A 23732-nucleotide genomic window follows, 5' to 3' on the forward strand; every position below is an offset into this window, starting at 1 on the left:
GGGCTGTGTAGAAACACTTTAAGAATGTGGGGCAATTGTTTCAAAAGATTTGAGGTCGACGGTGGCGGGGCTTATGTTTTTGTCTGGGGAAAACCATGCCCCCACCCCCATTGACACCTAAAATCCTGAAAATATTGCCCCACACTGCTGAAGTCTTTCTACACACCACCTGAAAATGTGGGGTCGATAGCCCCAAAGAGTGCTTAGCGGTTAACCCCCAAAGTGAGCCAACCGTGCCCATAGGCGCCAATGTTAATTACGGTCATTTTGGGGGGTCATAGCTCAGCCCAATTTTAGGGTATCAAGGCCAAATTTTCAGGAGCTTTAGATGAACACATCTCGAGTAGGGGGTAATTTTTTCAGAACTTGGGGGGTCAAGGGGACCGCAGGGATGTGGCTTGAGTTTCGACAAATGTGGGATGCCCCTAAAACGCCCCCCAAAATTTTTACAACCGTGGCCCCCTAGAGTGAGTGTCCCTCTACCCCTCCTGAAAATTTGGCCTCGATACCAAAAAAACGGGCTGAGCTATGACCCCCCAAAGTGACCGTATTTAACATGGGCGCCTATGGGCGTGGTTGGCTCAATTTGGTCACTTTGGGGGTCATAGCTCAGCCCGGTTTTGGGGTATCGAGGCCAAATTTTCAGGAAAGGTAGAGGGACACTCACTCTAGGGGGCCAGTGGTGTCAAAATTTTTGGGGGGCGTTTTGGGGGCACTCCACATTTGCAGAAACTCAAGCCACATCCCTGCGGTCCCCTTGAACCCCCAAGTTCTGAAAAAATTACCGCATACTCTTGAAGTATTCCTCTAAATCCCCTAAAAATTTGGCCTGGATAGCCCAAAACAGGGCAGAGCTATAACCCCCCAAATTGACTGTATTTAACATTGGCACCTATGGGCATGGTTGTCTCACTTTGGGGGTAAACCGCTCAGCCCGGTTTTGGGGCTATTGACCCCACATTTTCAAGGGGTGTGTAGAAACACTTCAAGAAAGTGGGGCAATTTTTTCAAAATTTTTGGGGTCGAGGGGGGCGGGGCTTATTTTTTTTCTGGGGAAAACCACGCCCCTGCCACCGTTGATCCTTAAAATCCTGAAAATATTGCCCCACACTGCTGAAATCTTTCTACACACACCCTGAAAATGTGGGGTCGATAGCCACAAAGAGTGCTGAGCGGTTAACCCCCAAATTGAGCCAACTGCGCCCATAGGCGCCAATGTTAAATACGGTCACTTTGGGGGGTCATAGCTCTGCCTGGTTTTGGGCTATCAAGGCTAAAGTTTCAGGGGCTTTAGAGGAACACTTCAAGAGTATGGGGTAATTTTTTCCGAACTTGGGGGTCAAGGGGACCGAAGGGATGTGGCTTGAGTTTCGGCAAATGTGGGGTGCCCCTAAAATGCCCCCCAAAATTTTTACACACCTGGCCCCCTAGAGTGAGTGTCCCTCTACCTCTCCTGAAAATTTGGCCTTGATACCCCAAAACCGGGCTGAGCTATGACCCCCCAAAGTGACCGTATTTAACATTGGTGCCTATGGGCGCGGTTGGCTAACTTTGGTCATTTTGGGGAGTCATAGCTGAGCCCGGTTTTGGGTTATTGAGGCCAAATTTTCAGGAGGGGTAGAGGGACACTCACTCTAGGGGGCCAGGTGTGTAAAAATTTTGGGGGGCATTTTGGGCTCACCCCACATTTGCCAAAACTCAAGCCACATCCCTGCGGTCCCCTTGACCCACCAAGTTCTGAAAAAAATAACTCATACTCTTGAAGTGTTCCACTAAATCCCCTGAAAATTTGGCCTGGATACCCCAAAACCGGGCTGAGCTATAACCCCCCAAATTGACCGTATTTAACATTGGCGCCTATGGGCGCGGTTGGCTCACTTTGGGGTTTAACCGCTCAGCACTCTTTGGGGCTATTGACCCCACATTTTCAAGGTTGTGTAGAAACGCTTCAAGAATGTGGGGCAATTTTTTCAAAATTGTTGGGGTCGACGGGGGCGAGGCTTATTTTTTTGTCTGGGGAAAATCATGCCCCCGCCCGCGTTGACCCCTAAAATCCTGAAAATATTGCCCCACACTGCTGAAGTTTTTCTACACACCCCCTGAAAATGTGGGGTCGATAGCCCCAAAGTGTGCTTAGCGATTATCCCCCAAAGTGAGCCAATCGCGCCCATAGGCGTCAATGTTAAATACCTTCACTTTGGGGGGTCATAGCTCTGCCCGGTTTTGGTTATCAAGCCCAAATTTTCAGGAGCTTTAGAGGAACACTTCAAGAGTATGGGCTAATTTTTTCAGAACTTGGGGGGTCAAGGGGACCGTAGGGATGTGGCTTGAGTTTCGGCAAATGTGGGGTGCACCTAAAACGCCCCCCAAAATTTTTACACGCCTGGCCCCCTATAGTGAGTGTCCCTCTACCCCTCCTGAAAATTTGGCCTCGATACCCCAAAACTGGGCTGAGCTATGACCCCTCAAATTGACCATATTTAACATTGGCGCCTATGGGCGCGGTTGGCTCACTTTGGTCACTTTGGTGGTCATAGCTCAGCCCGGTTTTGGGGTATCAAGGCCAAATTTTCAGGAGGGGTAGAGGGACACTCACTCTAGGGGGCCAGGGGTGTAAAAATGTTGATGGGCGTTTTGGGGGCACCCCATATTTGTCAAAACTCAAGCCACATCCCTGCGGTCCCCTTGAACCCCCAAGTTCTGAAAAAATTACCTCATACTCTTGAAGTGTTCCTCTAAAGTTCTTGAAAATTTGGCCTGGATATCCCAAAACTGGGCTGAGCTATAACTCCCCAAATTGACTGTATTTAACATTGGCGTCTATGGGCGTGGTTGGCTAAATTTGGGGGTTAACCGCTCAGCCGGTTTAGGGGCTATTGACCCCACATTTTCAAGGGGTGTGTAGAAATACTTCAAGAATGTGGGGCAATTTTTTCAAAATTTTTGGGGTCGATGGGGGCGTTTTTTTTTTTTTTCTGGGGAAAACCACGCCCCCGCCCCCATTGATCCTTAAAATCCTGAAAATATTGCCCCACACTGCTGAAATCTTTCTACACACACCCTGAAAATGTGGGGTCGACAGCCCCAAAGAGTGCTGAGCGGTTAACCCCAAAATTGAGCCAACCGCGCCCATAGGCGCCAATGTTAAATACGGTCACTTTGGGGGGTCATAGCTCAGCCCGGTTTTGGGCTATCAAGGCTAAATTTTCAGGGGCCTTAGAGGAACACTTCAAGAGTATGGGGTAATTTTTTCAGAACTTGAGGGTCAAGGGGACCGAAGGGATGTGGCTTGAGTTTCGGCAAATGTGGGGTGCCCCTAAAATGCCCCCCAAAATTTTTACACCCCTGGCCCCCTAGAGTGAGTGTCCCTCTACCCCTCTGGAAAATTTGGCCTTGATACCCCAAAACCGGGCTGAGCTATGACCCCCCAAAGTGACCGTATTTAACATTGGTGCCTATGGTCGCGGTTGGCTCACTTTGGTCACTTTGGGGAGTCATAGCTCAGTCGGGTTTTGGGATATTGATGCCAAATTTTCAGGAGGGGTAGAGGGAAACTCACTCTAGGGGGCCGGGGGTGTAAAAATTTTGGGGGGCATTTTGGGGGCACCCCACATTTGCCAAAACTCAAGCCACATCCCTGCGGTCCCCTTGACCCACCAAGTTCTGAAAAAATTACCTCATACTCTTGAAGTGTTCCACTAAAGCCCCTGAAAATTTGGCCTGGATACCCCAAAACCGGGCTGAGCTATAACACCCCAAATTGACCATATTTAACATTGGCGCCTATGGACGTGGTCGGCTCAATTTGGGGGTTAAACGCTCAGCACTCTTTGGGGCTATTGACCTCACATTTTCAAGGTTTGTGTAGAAACACTTCAAGAATGTGGGGCAATTTTTTCAAAATTTTTGGGTTAGACGGGGGCGGGGCTTATTTTTTTTTCTGGGGAAAACCATGCCCCCGCCCCCGTTGACCCCTAAAATCCTGAAAATATTGCCCCACACTGCTGAAGTCTTTCTACACACCCCCTGAAAATGTGGTGTTGATAGCCCCAAAGAATGCTTAGCGGTTATCCCCCAAAGTGAGCCAAGCGCGCTCATAGGCGTCAATGTTAAATATGGTCACTTTGGGGGGTCATAGCTCAGCCCGGTTTTGGGTATCAAGCCCAAATTTTCAGGAGCTTTAGAGGAACCCTTCAAGAGTATGGGGTAATTTTTTCAGAACTTGGGGGGTCAAGGGGACCGTAGGGATGTGGCTTGAGTTTCTGCAAATGTGGGGTGCCCCTAAAACGCCCCCCAAAATTTTTACTTGTCTTGTCCCCTAGAGTAAGTGTTCCTCTACCCCTCCTGAAAATTTGGCCTCGATATCCCAAAATCGGGCTGAGCTATGACCCCCCAAAGTGACCGTATTTAACATTGGCGTCTATGGGCGCGGTTGGCTCACTTTGGTCATTTTGGGGGGTCATAGCTCAGCCCGGTTTTGGGGTATAGAGGCCAAAGTTTCAGGAGGGGTAGAGGGACACTCACTCTAGGGGGCCAGGGGTGTAAAAATTTTGGGGGGGTTTTGGGGGCACCCCACATTGGCCAAAACTCAAGCCACATCCCTGCGGTCCCCTTGAGCCCCCAAGTTCTGAGAAAATTAAGTCATACTCTTGAAGTGTTGCTCTAAAGCCCCTGAAAATTTGGCCTGGATACGCCAAAACCGGGCTGAGCTATAACTCCCCAAATTGACCGTATTTAACATTGGCGCATATGGGCGTGTTTGGCTCATTTTGGGGGTTAACTACTCAGCACTCTTTGGGGCTATTGACCTCACATTTTCAAGGTGTGTGCAGAAACACTTCAAGAATGTGGGGCAATTTTTTCAAAATTTTTGGGGGTGACGGGGCGGGGCTTATTTTTTTCAGGGGAAAACCACGCCCCCGCCCCCGTTGATCCTTAAAATCCTGAAAATATTGCCCCACACTGCCAAAATCTTTCTACACACACCCTGAAAATGTGGGGTCGATAGCCCCAAAGAGTGCTGAGCGGTTAACCCCCAAAATGAGCCAACCGCGCCCATAGGCGCCAATTTTAAATACGGTCAATTTGGGGGGTCATAGCTCTGCCCAATTTTGGGGTATCAAGGCCAAATTTTCAGGAGCTTTAGACGAAATCTTCAAGAGTATGGGGTATTTTTTTTCAGAACTTGGGGGGTCAAGGGGACTGCAGGGATGTGGCTTGAGTTTCGGCAAATGTGGGGTGCCCGTAAAACGCCCCTTAAAATTTTTACACCCTTGTCCCCCTAGAGTGTCCCTCTCCTCCTCCTGAAAATTTGGCCTTGTTACCCCAAAACCGGGCTGAGCTATGACCCCCCAAAATGACCGTATTTAACATTGGTGCCTATGGGCGTGGTTGGCTCTATTTGGTCACTTTGGGGGTCATAGCTCAGCCTGGTTTTGGGGTATCGAGGCCAAATTTTCAAAAAAGGTAGAGGGACACTCACTCTAGGGGGCCAGTGGTGTAAAAATTTTGGGGGGCGTTTTGGGGGCACCCCACATTTGCAGAAACTCAAGCCACATCCCTGCGGTCCCCTGGAACCCCCAAGTTCTGAAAAAATTACCCCATACTCTTGAGGTATTCCTCTAAATCCCGTGAAAATTTGGCCTGCATAGCCCAAAACAGGGCAGAGCTATAACCCCCAAAATTGACCGTATTTAACATTGGCGCCTATGGGCGTGGTTGTCTCCCTTTGGGGGTTAACCGCTCAGCCCAATTTTGGGGCTATTGACCCCACATTTTCAAGGGGTGTGTAGAAACACTTCAAGAATGTGGGGCAATTTTTCCAAAATTTTTGGGGTCGATGGGGGCGGGGCTTATTTTTTTTCTGGGGAAAACCACGCCCCCACCCCCGTTGATTCTTAAAATCCTGAAAATATTGCCCCACACTGCTGAAATCTTTCAACACACACCCTGAAAATGTGGGGTCGATAGCCCCAAAGAGTGCTGAGTGGTTAACCCCAAAATTGAGACAACCACGCCCATAGGCGCCAATGTTAAATACGGTCACTTTGGGGGGTCATAGCTCAGCCCGATTTTGGGCTATCAAGGCTAAATTTTTAGGGGCTTTAGAGGAACACTTCAAGAGTATGGGGTAATTTTTTCAGAACTTGGGGGTCAAGGGGACCGTAGGGATGTGGCTTGAGTTTTGGCAAATGTGGGGTGCCCCTAAAATGCCCCCCAAAATTTTTAAACACCTGGCCCCTGAGAGTGAATGTCCCACTACCCCTCCTGAAAATTTTGCCTCAAAACCCCAAAACCGGGCTGAGCTATGACCCCCCAAAGTGACCATATTTAACATTGGCGCCTAGGGGCGCGTTTGGCTCACTTTGGTCACTTTGGGGGGTCATAGCTCAGGCCGGTTTTGGGGTATCAAGGCCAAATTTTCAGGAGGGGTAGAGGGACACTCACTCTAGGGGGCCAGGGGTGTAAAAATTTTGGGGGGCATTTTGGGGGCACCACACATTTGCCAAAACTCAAGCCACATCCCTGCGGTCCCCTTGAACCCCCAAGTTCTGAAAAAATTACCTCATACTCTTGAAGTGTTCCTCCAAAGCCCCTGAAAATTTGGCCTGGATACCCCAAAACCGGGCTGAGCTATAACCCCCCAAATTGACCGTATTTAACTTTGGCACCTATGGGCGCGGTTGGCTCACTTTGGGGGTTAACCGCTCAGCACTCTTTGGGGCTATTGACCCCACATTTTCAAGGTTTGTGTAGAAACACTTCAAGAATGTGGGGCAATTTGTTCAAAATTTTTGGGGTTGACGTGGGCGGGGCATATTTTTTTGTCTTGGGAAAACCACGCCCCCCGCCCCTGTTGACACCTAAAATCTTGAAAATATTGCCCCACAATGTTGAAGTCTTTCTACACACCCCCTAAAAATGTGGGGTCGATAGCCCCAAAGATTGCTGAGCGGTTATCTCCCAAAATGAGCCAACCGCGACCATAGGCGTCAATGTTAAATTTCATAGAATCATAGAATCATAGAATGGTAGAGTTGGAGGGGACCTCCTGGGTCATCTGGTCCAACCCCCTGCTCAAAGCAGGATTCGCTAGATCATCTCAGACAGATGTCTGTCCAGCCTCTGTTTGAAGACGTCCATTGAAGGGGAACTCACCACCTCTCGTGGCAGCCTGTTCCACTCATTAATCATGGTCACTTTGGGGGGTCATAGCTCAGCCCGGTTTTGGGTATCAAGCCCAAATTTTCAGGAGCTTTAGAGGAACCCTTCAAGAGTATGGGCTAATTTTTTCAGAACTTGGGGGGTCAAGGGGACCGTAGGGATGTGGCTTGAGTTTCTGCAAATGTGGGGTGCCCCTAAAACGCCCCCCAAAATTTTTACTTGCCTTGCCCCCTAGAGTAAGTGTTCCTCTACCCCTCCTGAAAATTTGGCCTCGATATCCCAAAATCGGGCTGAGCTATGACCCCCCAAAGTGACCGTATTTAACATTGGCGTCTATGGGCGCGGTTGGCTCACTTTGGTCATTTTGGGGGGTCATAGCTCAGCCCGGTTTTGGGGTATAGAGGCCAAAGTTTCAGGAGGGGTAGAGGGACACTCACTCTAGGGGGCCAGGGGTGTAAAAATTTTGGGGGGGTTTTGGGGGCACCCCACATTGGCCAAAACTCAAGCCACATCCCTACGGTCCCCTTGAGCCCCCAAGTTCTGAGAAAATTAAGTCATACTCTTGAAGTGTTGCTCTAAAGCCCCTGAAAATTTGGCCTGGATACGCCAAAACCGGGCTGAGCTATAACTCACCAAATTGACCGTATTTAACATTGGCGCCTATGGGCGTGTTTGGCTCATTTTGGGGGTTAACTACTCAGCACTCTTTGGGGCTATTGACCTCACATTTTCAAGGTGTGTGCAGAAACACTTCATGAATGTGGGGCAATTTTTTCAAAATTTTTGGGGGTGACGGGGCGGGGCTTATTTTTTTCAGGGGAAAACCACGCCCCCCGCCCCCGTTGATCCTTAAAATCCTGAAAATATTGCCCCACACTGCCAAAATCTTTCTACACACACCCTGAAAATGTGGGGTTGATAGCCCCAAAGAGTGCTGAGCGGTTAACCCCCAAGATGAGCCAACCGCGCCCATAGGCGCCAATTTTAAATACGGTCAATTTGGGGGGTCATAGCTCTGCCCAATTTTGGGGTATCAAGGCCAAATTTTCAGGAGCTTTAGACGAAATCTTCAAGAGTATGGGGTATTTTTTTCAGAACTTGGGGGGTCAAGGGGACTGCAGGGATGTGGCTTGAGTTTCGGCAAATGTGGGGTGCCCGTAAAACGCCCCTTAAAATTTTTACACCCTTGGCCCCCTAGAGTGAGTTTCCCTCTACCCCTCCTGAAAATTTGGCCTTGTTACCCCAAAACCGGGCTGAGCTATGACCCCCCAAAATGACCATATTTAACATTGGTGCCTATGGGCGTGGTTGGCTCTATTTGGTCACTTTGGGGGTCATAGCTCAGCCTGGTTTTGGGGTATCGAGGCCAAATTTTCAAAAAAGGTAGAGGGACACTCACTCTAGGGGGCCAGTGGTGTAAAAATTTTGGGGGGCGTTTTGGGGGCACCCCACATTTGCAGAAACTCAAGCCACATCCCTGCGGTCCCCTGGAACCCCCAAGTTCTGAAAAAATTACCCCATACTCTTGAGGTATTCCTCTAAATCCCGTGAAAATTTGGCCTGCATAGCCCAAAACAGGGCAGAGCTATAACCCCCAAAATTGACCGTATTTAACATTGGCGCCTATGGGCGTGGTTGTCTCCCTTTGGGGGTTAACCGCTCAGCCCAGTTTTGGGGCTATTGACCCCACATTTTCAAGGGGTGTGTAGAAACACTTCAAGAATGTGGGGCAATTTTTCCAAAATTTTTGGGGTCGATGGGGGCGGGGCTTATTTTTTTTCTGGGGAAAACCACGCCCCCACCCCCGTTGATTCTTAAAATCCTGAAAATATTGCCCCACACTGCTGAAATCTTTCAACACACACCCTGAAAATGTGGGGTCGATAGCCCCAAAGAGTGCTGAGCGGTTAACCCCAAAATTGAGACAACCACGCCCATAGGCGCCAATGTTAAATACGGTCACTTTGGGGGGTCATAGCTCAGCCCAGTTTTGGGCTATCAAGGCTAAATTTTTAGGGGCTTTAGAGGAACACTTCAAGAGTATGGGGTAATTTTTTCAGAACTTGGGGGTCAAGGGGACCGTAGGGATGTGGCTTGAGTTTCGGCAAATGTGGGGTGCCCCTAAAATGCCCCCCCAAATTTTTAAACACCTGGCCCCTGAGAGTGAATGTCCCTCTACCCCTCCTGAAAATTTTGCCTCAAAACCCCAAAACCGGGCTGAGCTATGACCCCCCAAAGTGACCATATTTAACATTGGCGTCTAGGGGCGCGTTTGGCTCACTTTGGTCACTTTGGGGGGTCATAGCTCAGGCCGGTTTTGGGGTATCAAGGCCAAATTTTCAGGAGGGGTAGAGGGACACTCACTCTAGGGGGCCAGGGGTGTAAAAATTTTGGGGGGCATTTTGGGGGCACCACACATTTGTCAAAACTCAAGCCACATCCCTGCGGTCCCCTTGAACCCCCAACTTCTGAAAAAATTACCTCATACTCTTGAAGTGTTGCACTAAAGCCCCTGAAAATTTGGCCTGGATATCCCAAAACCGGGCTGAGCTATAACACCCCAAATTGACCATATTTAACATTGGCGCATATGGGCGTGTTTGGCTCACTTTGGGGGTTAACCGCTCAGCACTCTTTGGGGCTATTGACCTCACATTTTCAAGGTGTGTGCAGAAACACTTCAAGAATGTGGGGCAATTTTTTCAAAATTTTTTTGGGGTGACGGGGGCGGGGCTTATTTTTTTCTGGGGAAAACCATGCCCCCCGCCCCCGTTGATCCTTAAAATCCTGAAAATATTGCCCCACACTGCCAAAATCTTTCTACACACACCCTGAAAATGTGGGGTCGATAGCCCCAAAGAGTGCTGAGCGGTTAACCCCCAAAATGAACCAACCGCGCCCATGGGTGCCAATGTTAAATACGGTCAATTTGGGGGGTCATAGTTCTGCCCGATTTTGGGGTATCAAGGCCAAATTTTCAGGAGCTTTAGACGAAATCTTCAAGAGTATGGGGTATTTTTTTCAGAACTTGGGGGGTCAAGGGGACTGCAGGAATGTGGCTTGAGTTTCGGCAAATGTGGGGTGCCCCTAAAACGCCCCTTAACATTTTTACACCCTTGGCCCCCTAGAGTGAGTGTCCCTCTACCCCTCCTGAAAATTTGGCCTTGTTACCCCAAAACCGGGCTGAGCTATGACCCCCCAAAATGACCGTATTTAACATTGGCGCCTATGGGCGTGGTTGGCTCTATTTGGTCACTTTGGGGGTCATAGCTCAGCCTGGTTTTGGGGTAACGAGGCCAAATTTTCAAAAAAGGTAGAGGGACACTCACTCTAGGGGGCCAGTGGTGTAAAAATTTTGTGGGGCGTTTTGGGCCACCCCACATTTGCAGAAACTCAAGCCACATCCCTGCGGTCCCTTTGAACCCCCAAGTTCTGAAAAAATTACCCATACTCTTGAGGAATTCCTCTAAATCCCGTGAAAATTTGGCCTGCATAGCCCAAAACAGGGCAGAGCTATAACCCCCAAAATTGACCGTATTTAACATTGGCGCCTATGGGCGTGGTTGTCTCCCTTTGGGGGTTAACCGCTCAGCCCAGTTTTGGGGCTATTGACCCCACATTTTCCAGGGGTGTGTAGAAACACTTCAAGAATGTGGGGCAATTTTTCCAAAATTTTTGGGGTCGATGGGGGCGGGGCTTATTTTTTTTTCTGGGGAAGACCACGCCCCCGCCCCCGTTGATTCTTAAAATCCTGAAAATATTGCCCCATACTGCTGAAATCTTTCTACACACACCCTGAAAATGTGGGGTCGATAGACCCAAAGAGTGCTGAGCGGTTAACCCCCAAATTGAGACAACCGCGCCCATAGGAGCCAATGTTAAATACGGTCACTTTGGGGGGTCATAGCTCAGCCCGGTTTTGGGCTATCAAGGCTAAATTTTCAGAGGCTTTAGAGGAACACTTCAAGAGTATGGGGTAATTGTTTCAGAACTTGGGGGTCAAGGGGACCGAAGGGATGTGGCTTGAGTTTCGGCAAATGTGGGGTGCCCCTAAAATGCCCCCCAAAATTTTTACACACCTGGCCCCTGAGAGTGAATGTCCCTCTACCCCTCCTGAAAATTTTGCCTCAAAACCCCAAAACCGGGCTGAGCTATGACCCCCCAAAGTGACCGTATTTAACATTGGCGCCTAGGGGCGCGTTTGGCTCACTTTGGTCACTTTGGGGGGTCATAGCTCAGCCCGGTTTTAGGGTATCAAGGCCAAATTTTCAGGAGGGGTAGAGGGACACTCACTCTAGGGGGCCAGGGGTGTAAAAATTTTGGGGGGCGTTTTGGGGGCACCACACATTTTCCAAAACTCAAGCCACATCCCTGCGGTCCCATTGAACCCCCAAGTTCTGAAAAAATTACCTCATACTTTTGAAGTGTTCCTCTAAAGCCCCTGAAAATTTGGCCTGGATACCCCAAAACTGGGATGAGCTATAACCCCCCAAATTGACCGTATTTAACTTTGGCACCTATAGACGCGGTTGGCTCACTTTGGGGGTTAACCGCTCAGCACTCTTTGGGGCTATTGACCCCACATTTTCAAGGTTTGTGTAGAAACACTTCAAGAATGTGGGGCAATTTTTTCAAAATTTTTGGGGTCGGCGGGGGCGGGGCATATTTTTTTGTCTTGGGAAAACCACGCCCCCCGCCCCTGTTGACACCTAAAATCCTGAAAATATTGCCCCACACTGCTGAAGTCTTTCTACACACCCCCTAAAAATGTGGGGTCGATAGCCCCAAAGATTGCTGAGCGGTTATCTCCCAAAATGAGCCAACCGCGACCATAGGCGTCAATGTTAAATACGGTCACTTTGGGGGGTCATAGCTTAGCCCGGTTTTGGGTATCAAGCCCAAATTTTCAGGAGCTTTAGAGGAACACTTCAAGAGTATGGGCTAATTTTTTCAGAACTTGGGGGGTCAAGGGGACCGTAGGGATGTGGCTTGAGTTTCGGCAAATGTGGGGTGCCCCTAAAACGCCCCCCAAAATTTTTAAATGCCTGGCCCCCTTGAGTAAGTGTTCCTCTACCCCTCCTGAAAATTTGGCCTCAATACCCCAAAACCGGGCTGAGCTATGACCCCCCAAAGTGACCGTATTTAACATTGGCGCCTATGGGCGCGGTTGGCTCACTTTGGTCACTTTGGGGGGTCATAGCTCAGCCCGGTTTTGGGGTATCGAGGCCAAATTTCAGAAAAGGTTGAGGTACACTCACTCTAGGGGGCCAGAGGAGTAAAAATTTTGGGGGGCGTTTTGGGGGCACCCCACATTTGCCAAAACTCAAGCCACATCCCTGCGGTCCCCTTGAACCCCCAAGTTCTGAAAAAATTACCCCATACTCTTGTAGTATTCCTCTAAATCCCCTGAAAATTTGGCCTGGATACCCCAAAACAGGGCAGAGCTATAACCCCCCAAATTCACCGTATTTAACATTGGCGCCTATGGGCGTGGTTGTCTCACTTTGGGTTAAGCGCTCAGCCCGGTTTTGGGGCTATTGACCCCACATCTTCAAGGAGTGTGTAGAAACACTTCAAGAATGTGAGGTAATTTTTTCAAAATTTTTGGGGTCGATGGGGCGGGGCTAATTTTTTTTTCTGGGGAAAACCACGCCCCCGCCCCCGTTGATCCTTAAAATCCTGAAAATATTGCCCCACACTGCTGAAGTCTTTCTACACACCCCCTTAAACTGTGGGGTCGATATCCCCAAAGAGTGCTGAGCGGTTAACCCCAAAGTGAGCCAACTGCGCCCATAGGCGCCAATGTTAAATATGTAGAAAGATAGGGGCGCAATAGCGCTGTTATCCAACAACAACCAAGTGGGTAAAAAGAAAATGTGCTCACCTTAATGAGTTGTGAAATGCACAACTCATGTAAGAATTAGTGACGAAGGGCTGCAGACAGCACAGAATCCCTAGGGATCTTGTAGGTAGTCTGTAGTAGGATGAAGTAGGTGCTGGTAAAAAATCCGCGCTCCTCCGTAGTGAAGAAATATGACGAGAGATTGTATAATTAAACAATCTTGTAGTTTATTGTTAAAAGCTACGATTACTACGCGTTTCGTGGACGTCCCGTCCACTTCCTCAGGTACATAGCTGATGTAGACCGATTTATCAAACGGTCTTATATACATAAAACTACACGTGGTGAAAAAGAAAAAAAAAAAGAAAAGTCCAATGTTATTCTTGGCGCCAAGACCAACCAACGGTTTACAGAGAGACAGTGAAATTATTTATAAATAGATTAAATAAAATTATTGGTCGACTAATTACACTCTTATGCAAATAAAATGAAAACCATAGAACAAATAATTAAAATGACCTCTGAAATGTAATCATCCAAATGTATAATTACATTTATATTAAAGCACATGGGATAAAACATTTGTAGTTGATCAAGGACCGCAGTGTATGCGATCCCAAAGTCCTGGCTCTTTTGTATCATGTGTGAAAGATCAGAGCGTCCAGACCGCTCTTCCAGACCTCACACCTTGTTGGCTGACAGGCAGAAAACCAAGAGCTGAAGGAATGGCAGAAGGTGCAAGCCTGCTTCTAGTGTATTAGGTATGAGGTGTTTGTCAGTAAGGAAGGGGGGAGAAGGAGGGAGGACGGGCATGGAGAGATAACTGTGGACCACAAGTGTGTAAACTCCTGAACTATTGGTATATTACAATGTATTGAAGATAAGATCTTCCAGATCACTGTGCTGGATCTCACACCTTGTCGGCTGACTGACAGAGGACAGGGAACTAAAGGAAGAGAAGAAAATGCAAACTAGTCTCCGTGTGACGTACTAGTCTGCTAATGGTATATTGTGTATGTTATCAGTAGCATTGTAAATAAAAGGGGGGAGGTTGTAGGAAAGAGTGGGGGAATGAGGAGATGGCTGTGTGACTGTAGAATGCTGAGATACTTAGTTCTTATTATGTGCTGTGGCATATGTATATAGATGTTAGTGTAGAAGACCTCGGGAAATGCATGGAAGGAATTGGTATGCTGAATTACAAGGCTAGAAATCTTGCTGTTCTGTTATCATCAATATATATAATATGTATGGCAGGAATAAGGACGATAACGAATTTTGTGTTGTAGGAATTGTGGGGTTTGAGCCATGTGTCAGAATACATTGGGAATAAAAAAGGGGGGTGGGGTGGACATATGATATATAATTGAATTAGAAATGTATATAATGGGTATATGTGATAACTGACCTCAAGATTCATATAAAAACCTCTGTGATTTCATTTAGCCCTTGTGGCTTCAAAGTGTTGAGTTTATACATCCAATAAATTTCTTTCCGATTCAGACATTGCACCCTATTAGGGGTGTCAGGCAAAACATGTTCAATAGGTAAGATCTTAAGATCCTTGTAATCCTGCTTATGTTGCAGGACCATATGTCGGGACAGCCCATGTTTCATGAATCCTGTGGTTATATTATGTCTATGTGAATTGAGTCTATTATGTAGTGCCTGAGTCGTCCTGCCCACATATTGTTTAGGGCAACTACATTCAATAACGTATATCACATAATCTGTTTCACATGACATGGGATATGACATTTTGAAATTTTCACCAGTGGCCACCGAAGTGAAATTATCAGTGGAATGTATAATGGATTTACAACACATGCAGCTCTTCTTACCACATTTAGTAACTAAGTGTTTTTTTCCCTCTACCACAATATTTGGTTCCTGCCTACGTAATTTACTCGGAGCCAATATATTTCTTAATGTAGGTGCTCTCCTGAATATTATGGAGGGATTTCTTGGTAAGACCTGATTTAATAAACGGTCATTTTGAAGAATATGCCAATTTTTTTGAAGAATTTCTCTGATTTCCCTATGTTGTTGATTATATGTGGTGATGAATTATAGTTCATGCTCAAAAATATCATTCTTTTTTCGTGCTGGTTCCCTCAGTAATGAACTTTGATTATTTTTTTCCCTCACCTGTTTGAATGAATTGAATACCAAATCTTTGGGATATTTCTGCTGTATAAATCTCTGTTTCAGAACCTCTGATTGTTTGTCATAATCTATTTCAGTGGTACAGTTTCTACGGATTCTTTGGAATTGATTGTGCGGAATATTAGTAAGCCATTTTTTATAATGTCCACTGGAAAAATGGATGTAACTATTGGTATCCACTGATTTAAAATAAGTTTTAGTGAAAATTCTGTCATCTTTTACATATAAAACAAGATCCAGAAAATTAATAGATTCTTCACCACTATCCTTATTAAAAGAAATACCCCAATTGTTATTGTTGAGAAAGCAGAAAAACGTAGTGGGGTCTATAATTTTCCTGTCAATGATGAAGATTAGGTCATCTATATATCTTCTATAAAAGATGATCCCCTTATTAAAAATCCCCTGGAAGATAAAAACTTGCTCAAACAATCCCATAAAAATGTTAGCGAAGGTCGGTGCTACTTTAGAGCCCATTGCCACTCCCTTAATCTGCTGGTAAGTTTTTTTCAGAAAATTAAAATAATTATTTTTCAAGATAAAAGTGAGCCCTGCTAAAATAAAGGATCTATGGTTGGAGGACAGGCGAGTATCTCTGGAAATGATGTATTCCACGCACAACAGACCAATATCTATGTCAATGTTAGTATATAGAGAAGATACATCCAGGCTTAAAAAGACATATGATTTTTCCCATCTGATGGTTTGCACTAATTTGAAAGGTGTGCAGAATCCTGGAGATAGCTTCTAAGGTTTCTAACGTGGGGTTGTAAAAGCACGTCCAAGTATTGAGCCAAATTGGATGTAAGGGAGCCTATCCCCGATATAATGGGTCTCCCAGGGGGGTTTCTGGTATCCTTGTGTATTTTAGGGAGATGATAAAAAAATGGCATGCATGGACTCTGAATAGTCAGGAATTTCCTTTCGTTATCATTTAAAATGTTCTCATCCCGTGCTTTGGAGAAAAGTTTCTTATATGTGGGAATCATGTTTAAGAGTGGATTGGAAAAAACTTCTCTGTAATAATTATTGTCACTTAGTATCCTATGTGCTTCCTCCACATATACATTGTAGTCTTGGATGACTATTCCCCCCCCCTTATCTGCCGATCTAAGAACTATATTCTTATTCTTTCTTAGATTATTTAGTGCAGTAATTTCGTTACGGCTCAAGTTGTTATTTCTAGATGGCAGTGGTGCCGCAATTATTTCTTTGAGATCTTGCAGGGTAATGTCACAAAAAGTATCTATCTGGTGACTCTTACTTTCTATAGGATAGAAGTTTGATTTTTTTCTTAAGTCAACATGACATGCCCTATTAGATGGGGAGCACTCCATACCATCATTAATTCCCTCTGCGGGATATTTGTCTGGTTTTGTAATAAAATGTATTTTTAGGGTTAATTTCCTGATGAAAGTCTGTAAATCCAAAAAGATATCAAAATCTCTCGATTTGTAGGTAGGGCAGAAGGACATACCCTTGGATAATAATTTTTTCTCATCATCATCGAGTGTGTACGATGATAAGTTATAGATATTGGATTTCCCTTCTTTTTCTTTTAATATTTTTTCTCTTTTGTTAGTCTTTTTGCGTTTAGTCCCTCCTCTAACTCCTCTGTGGGATTTTTTCTTTTTCCCAGTCTGTGGAAGAACCGGTCTATGGTTTCCTGGCCTGGAGGCATAGCCTGGGGTAAAAAATCTGTGACACAGATGGAGTTATCAACCCTTGTATTGTCCACCAGAATCCTATTGTCATTTTTAGGACTGATGGAATTAGTCCATTTTTCTATTTCCTCTGAAGGAGAGGATGTGATTGTAATAGGAGTGCAATGTAATGATAAATTGAGTAGATCTGTGATGTCTGCTGGCATATGATTTGGAGACATATTACTGTTAACCATTGTGAGGGATCTTCTCCTCTCTTCCTGTATTTGATTTATTTGTATCTTTATATCCTCTAAATTTTTCTTAGTTTTTGCCAGTGTCTGGTACGCTATAAAGGAGTTAAGGGTTTTGGTAGGACCCTTGTCAGTGCAAACAGGTTTCTGGACTAATGTGGGAATAGGATTAGTATTGATACCTTTGTATACCCCTGTGTCCATTCTAGATTGTTTTCCATTAACTGGAGTGTCTTGTATGTTATTCCCAGGCAATATGGGGGCTGCTGTTGTTTTTGTGTTGTCAATAGGGGAAGAACTGATAAGTTCACCTCTATTGATGCTATTTCTCTGAGGAGAGACAATAGTGATGGATATGTCAGTAGTCACTTTGTCCATCTCTATGGAGGGACATGGAGTTGGCACAGCTGTTTTTTCTGTGTACTCCGAAGTAGATTGCTCCTTCTGACGAGCACTGAACGGGGCATAGTGCTTATCTTTGCTATTATTATTTCTCCTGTGGTAATTGCTATTGGAGAATGTTTTTATTTTTTTGGGTAATCCATGAGAATGTATCCTCTTAGGAGGGCTCACTGTCTTTACTCTTAATTGGACCGGCACTATAGTACTAACAGATCTTTTATAGTCATCCCTATCTCTTTGGAGTTTTTTTGCTTTTTTTATAATGGTTTCATGTTCATTTTGCAGAATAGTTGTGGTAATATTGTTATTAATCTTCCCAAAATCAGGGTGTGTTTCAAATGCTAATAAATTTCTAGCAGTTTCAAAAACTATTTGTAGTAGCTATACATAGTTCCGACCTTTTTGTGTGGATGCTTTTTAGCAAACTTTGCATGCAAGAGTCTAAAATAGTTGTCCATTCGTTACTAAACTGTTTGTCTTCAGGAAACGGTGGGGGCATTGTAATCCTCAATCCCCGTGGACATAGTTTTTCTTCCATGTAAATGGTTAGAAAACGGATATCAAGTTCTAATCGTAGTTCATCTTTGAGCGCTTCTTCAAGATCATGAAATAAGTTTTTCATGATACTGGTATCATTCTCATTAAAGTTTACAGTATTTTCAGTACATGTTACCTCAGGAATACGGGTGGTAATTCCTATGGCTTGTCTAATTAGCCGTTCTCTAGATGACATACGGCTATTGAAATATTCCATAGTGTGGATACAGAACCGCTGATGCTGCTCCCAAGAACGACCAGACTGAACTGTCCCCAGCCCAGTCAGTGGTAACTGAAAATAAGTAGAAAGATAGGGGCGCAATAGCGCTGTTATCCAACAACAACCAAGTGGGTAAAAAGAAAATGTGCTCACCTTAATGAGTTGTGAAATGCACAACTCATGTAAGAATTAGTGACGAAGGGCTGCAGACAGCACAGAATCCCTAGGGATCTTGTAGGTAGTCTGTAGTAGGATGAAGTAGGTGCTGGTAAAAAATCCGCGCTCCTCCGTAGTGAAGAAATATGACGAGAGATTGTATAATTAAACAATCTTGTAGTTTATTGTTAAAAGCTACGATTACTACGCGTTTCGTGGACGTCCCGTCCACTTCCTCAGGTACATAGCTGATGTAGACCGATTTATCAAACGGTCTTATATACATAAAACTACACGTGGTGAAAAAAAAAAAAAAAAAAGAAAAGCCCGCTGTTATTCTTGGCGCCAAGACCAACCAACGGTTTACAGAGAGACAGTGAAATTATTTATAAATAGATTAAATAAAATTATTGGTCGACTAATTACACTCTTATGCAAATAAAATGAAAACCATAGAACAAATAATTAAAATGACCTCTGAAATGTAATGATCCAAATGTATTATTACATTTATATTAAAGCACATGGGATAAAACATTTGTAGTTGATAACAGTAGAATAACAGCGGGCTTTTCTTTTTTTTTTTTCACCACGTGTAGTTTTATGTATATAAGACCGTTTGATAAATCGGTCTACATCAGCTATGTAATGTTAAATATGGTCACTTTGGTGGGTCATAGCTCAGCCCGGTTTTGGGATATCAAGGCCAAATTTTCAGGGGCTTTAGAGGAACACTTCAAGAGTATGGTGTAATTTTTAAGAACTTGGGGGCTCAAGGGGACCGCAGTGATGTGGCTTGAGTTTCGGCAAGGGGGGGCCCCTAAAATGCCCCCCAAAATGTTTATGACGCGCCCCCTGGGCCATGTTCAAGGGATACCCGGAGCCGGATCAGGATAGGGGTAGTAGTCCTTGTGGCGGTGACCCGGTCCGTGCCCAGGGTGGTCAAACTAAGTGTGTGGCAGTCTTGGTAGATGTTGCTTCAGTGTCGACTACGCCACCCGTTGATTTGCGGTCACAAGGCCGCCGCTGCAGAACAGTCCGCTGAGGCCGGTAGTATGGGTGCAGCGATGGTGGTATAACCCCCAACGGGAGGGGTATGGCCTCAGGGCAGCTGGTGCGGATGATGGGGGTAGTGATAGTGCAGAAAGGAGAGTCAGAGACATGAGATGCAGTTTCAGGGTTTTTACTCACAGGTGTTCCTTCAGTCACTCTGGCCTTGAGTGACCACCCGAGCCGTGCTGCATCCACCAGGTCCTGGACTCGGCCAACCCCCAGGTAGTTCCGGAGCGTGGTCCTGAGCTTCCCTCTCTCTCTCTTTCTCCTGGCCGTCCCCACCAGGGATCCACCTTTGTCCGGTTCCCTTGGGCCTTCTATGGTAAAACCTTCTCTGGCTTTCCTGACCCTACTCTTGGTGTACCTTCCTGGTGGATGTGGTGAGGGTCGTGGCAAAACTTGACCACGACCTCCGGTTCCTGGTTAAGGGTTACTTTTGCCTCCGCCAGCTTGGGATCCGGTGCCCTCTTCTGCCAACCCTTCACCCTTTTTTAGCTCACTCATGGGATCTCAGGGTTCCCTCTGGCTCTGCGTCTCTGGGCCTTTCTTCTTCCTCCTTTCCTCTACAGACTTGGCCCTGGAGCTGGGCCCAGCCGGAGCCACAGCTCCTAGTCAGCCCTCCTGGCTGAACTCTCCTTCAGCTTCTCCTCAGGCTGAACACGACTGACTGACCCTGTTTCTAGTTGGTGCCCACCTTATATACTCCCTCTATGTGTGAGCCCAGGTGACCAGCACCCAATGGGCTCCTAGCTTTACCCAGAGTACTCCCCTTATCTGCCCCTACACTACTGGGATGTTCCACCCCCCCCTCCCACTCCAGCCAGGGACAGACGCTGTCGTACCTGCACATCTACTTGGTGGGAGTACCGTAGTTCTGTCCCCCGGAAATGGGATGTATGTAGTGCATGCAGCCTACTAAGCTCAGTCCCACACTCCATCCTTACCCGGGAGTGGAATACCACACCTCTGGTTTGAGGTGCAATACCCCTGTAGCAGCCGAGTCCTCAGGGTGCTACATTCCCCCCTGGTAAATCACAGCACGTCCTCGGGCTGTAAAAGAGCAAAACAATATAAAACATACAAAAATTTTTTTTTTTTAAACATACACCAACAGGTATAAAACATTTTCCTTAGCCATAATAAAACATCTGACAAATGCCACCGGAACTCTTTTGGCACATTAGACATATTATTACTCTAGCAGCATAAAATTTTCAATATAACTTTTCCATTAAAAATGTTCTTGATTCCTGGCCACCGTGCAACTTGTGACCAGGTAAAAGTGCAACAGTACAAAAACAGTTCCTTATAAAACCGGTAGGGGGCGCTTTAGGAAGCGCAACTATATACAGGATGGCCGCTCTCAGTCCTCGGCCAGTGGGGATAAGGAATGGCTGTTCACAGTCCTCAGCCTGTTAAGGGATAGGGACACACGGGTAACAGTTTGCTGGTCCCAACGGGGACTATACTTTACTGGTAACAGTTCTTGTACCCTTACGGGTAACTATTTACAGCTTCACTGTACCGTACTTTAGTAACGGCATCCTCCTGCTCCTTCTTGAGGGTATTCTTCAAACCCGTCCGGGTCCTCTTGTCCTTCCTCAAACCGCAGCTCTTCCTCAGTCAATCTGTGCACATGGAGAGCATATGGACCTTTGGCACATTGATGCCGGGTGAAGGTGACCTCATCACCCAGGTAAAGATCACGTCCTCTGTGTCCCTCCGGCAGATGGCTCTCGACGTCCCTGCGGGTGACAAAGACGTCGCCGGGGGTTCTGTGGTCCCGGATAAAACCCCAACCGTGCTGCAGTTGAAACTTGATTACGGTCCCGGTGGCGCGGGGACCATGGGCTGCACGGGGGTTTCGTCTGGTCCGGCTTTTCTGTTCCGCACTCTGTACTTGCAGCCGCTCCTCGCGGACCCGCCTTTCTCGCCGTTCCCGGTCGAAGACCTCCAGCTGTTGCCTGCAGCACTCTGCTCGCTGGGCTGCGGCCGCCCGGGTCTCATGGGTGAACCCAATGAGGTTTTCTCCGGTGGGGTCCCATTCGAACTGCGCCTCCTCCATCGGGAGTGGGGCGATCTTGGCGGGCGCCGGAGCCGGAATCAGGGGCTCACACAGAGGCCATTCCTTCCGGAGTCGGGGATGGAGGTACTCCGGTGGCCACTCAAAGGGCTGCCCATCCGGGCAAGTGTGCTGGGCGAACAGGTCTTCACCCAAGGGTAGCACGGTGGAGGTTGAGGGCGCGATGGTAGTAGCGGCGCCCGGATTCACCAGGCCTTGCTACCAGGCCGGTGGCGCTCTAAAGGTAAAGGGCACTGTGGAGACGGCGGCGCCCGGGGGTACTCGACCTTGCGACCAGGCCAGTGGCTTGGTGGAGATAGAGGGCTCTGTTGGAACTGCGGCGCCCGGGGGTACTCGGCCCTGCGACCAGGCCGGTGGCGTCTCCTGCTTGGCCGCGCTCGGGGTTGAGGCGCGTGACGTCACAGGGGGCGTGGCCGCGGCTCCTGCTTGAGGCCTAGTCTGGAGCGGTGGCGGTGCAGCGACGGGCACGGTAGGGGGAATTTCGGGCTCTGCGACGGGGAGCTGGGGCAGGCTCACGGTTTCTAGGCTTGGGGTAGTGACGTCCCCTTTACCTGCCTCCGTCTCTTCAGCTCCTTCCACGGCGTCGTCTCCGGCCTTCATTCCTCCTGCACCATCCTCAGAGGCGGTCAGATTCCTCGTCTCGGGTGGCGTGCTCCGCTGGCGGGTTTCAGCCTGCTGGGCCATCTCCCTACTCCACTCAGTCAGCGTTTCTCGCTGCACCTGGGCCATCCTCCGTGCGAGGCCCTCCAGCGCGGTCTGTGCACGCTCCCGGTCTCGGGGGAGCCGTGCCAGGATCTCCACCAGGTCTTGTGGGGTGGTGGCTTGCAACAGGCTCCTGACCACAGGGTCGGTGCTGCCTGACTCTCCCTCCATCTCCGGGTGCGACCTCTCCAGACTATTCCAGGCTGCACCCATCCTCTCTCTTTTGTTCTTCATCCGCCCACACTGAGGGCGGTCCTGGGGCAACTTCGTGATTGTCCGTCCCAGGTGCAGACCCCCCACGCTGACGGACATCTCAATCATTGCAGTCTCTGCTGGTGGGGGCGGTCTTCGCTTTTGGCGCCATTCTTGGACCTGACCCACGATGGGAGGTGGCCTCTTGCCACCCTCTAGCACGCCCATAATGGCGTCCGCTCTGCCAGGGCGGGAAATCTTCTCAGATGGCGGGAATCGTCTCCCAGTGGCGGGAAACTCCGTGGATGGCGGGAACAAGCTGCAGATGGCGGGCAACCGGCGGGAAACGACCCGTGATGGCGGCCGATGGCGGGGACCCTCCGGAATTGGCGGGAGACTTCTTCTTACGGTACATATAAACTTTTCTTCAGGCACGCAGTACCCGGTAGTTGCGGGCACGTGATCCTGCCGACTACGCCAAAGTTGACGCGCCCCCTGGGCCATGTTCAAGGGATACCCGGAGCCGGATCTGGATAGGGGTAGTAGTCCTTGTGGCGGTGACCCGGTCCGTGCCCAGGGTGGTCAAACTAAGTGTGTGGCAGTCTTGGTAGATGTTGCTTCAGTGTCGACTACGCCACCCGTTGATTTGCGGTCACAAGGCCGCCGCTGCAGAACAGTCCGCTGAGGCCGGTAGTATGGGTGCAGCGATGGTGGTATAACCCCCAACGGGAGGGGTATGGCCTCAGGGCAGCTGGTGCGGATGATGGGGGTAGTGATAGTGCAGAAAGGAGAGTCAGAGACGTGAGATGCAGTTTCAGGGTTTTTACTCACAGGTGTTCCTTCAGTCACTCTGGCCTTGAGTGACCACCCGAGCCGTGCTGCATCCACCAGGTCCTGGACTCGGCCAACCCCCAGGTAGTTCCGGAGCGTGGTCCTGAGCTTCCCTCTCTCTCTCTTTCTCCTGGCCGTCCCCACCAGGGATCCACCTTTGTCCGGTTCCCTTGGGCCTTCTATGGTAAAACCTTCTCTGGCTTTCCTGACCCTACTCTTGGTGTACCTTCCTGGTGGATGTGGTGAGGGTCGTGGCAAAACTTGACCACGACCTCCGGTTCCTGGTTAAGGGTTACTTTTGCCTCCGCCAGCTTGGGATCCGGTGCCCTCTTCTGCCAACCCTTCACCCTTTTTTAGCTCACTCATGGGATCTCAGGGTTCCCTCTGGCTCTGCGTCTCTGGGCCTTTCTTCTTCCTCCTTTCCTCTACAGACTTGGCCCTGGAGCTGGGCCCAGCCGGAGCCACAGCTCCTAGTCAGCCCTCCTGG

Source organism: Phyllobates terribilis, unplaced genomic scaffold (genome assembly GCF_046119375.1).
Source record: "Phyllobates terribilis strain yellow unplaced genomic scaffold, ASM4611937v1 Scaffold_7__3_contigs__length_470593459, whole genome shotgun sequence".
Classification (NCBI taxonomy): domain Eukaryota; kingdom Metazoa; phylum Chordata; class Amphibia; order Anura; family Dendrobatidae; genus Phyllobates; species Phyllobates terribilis.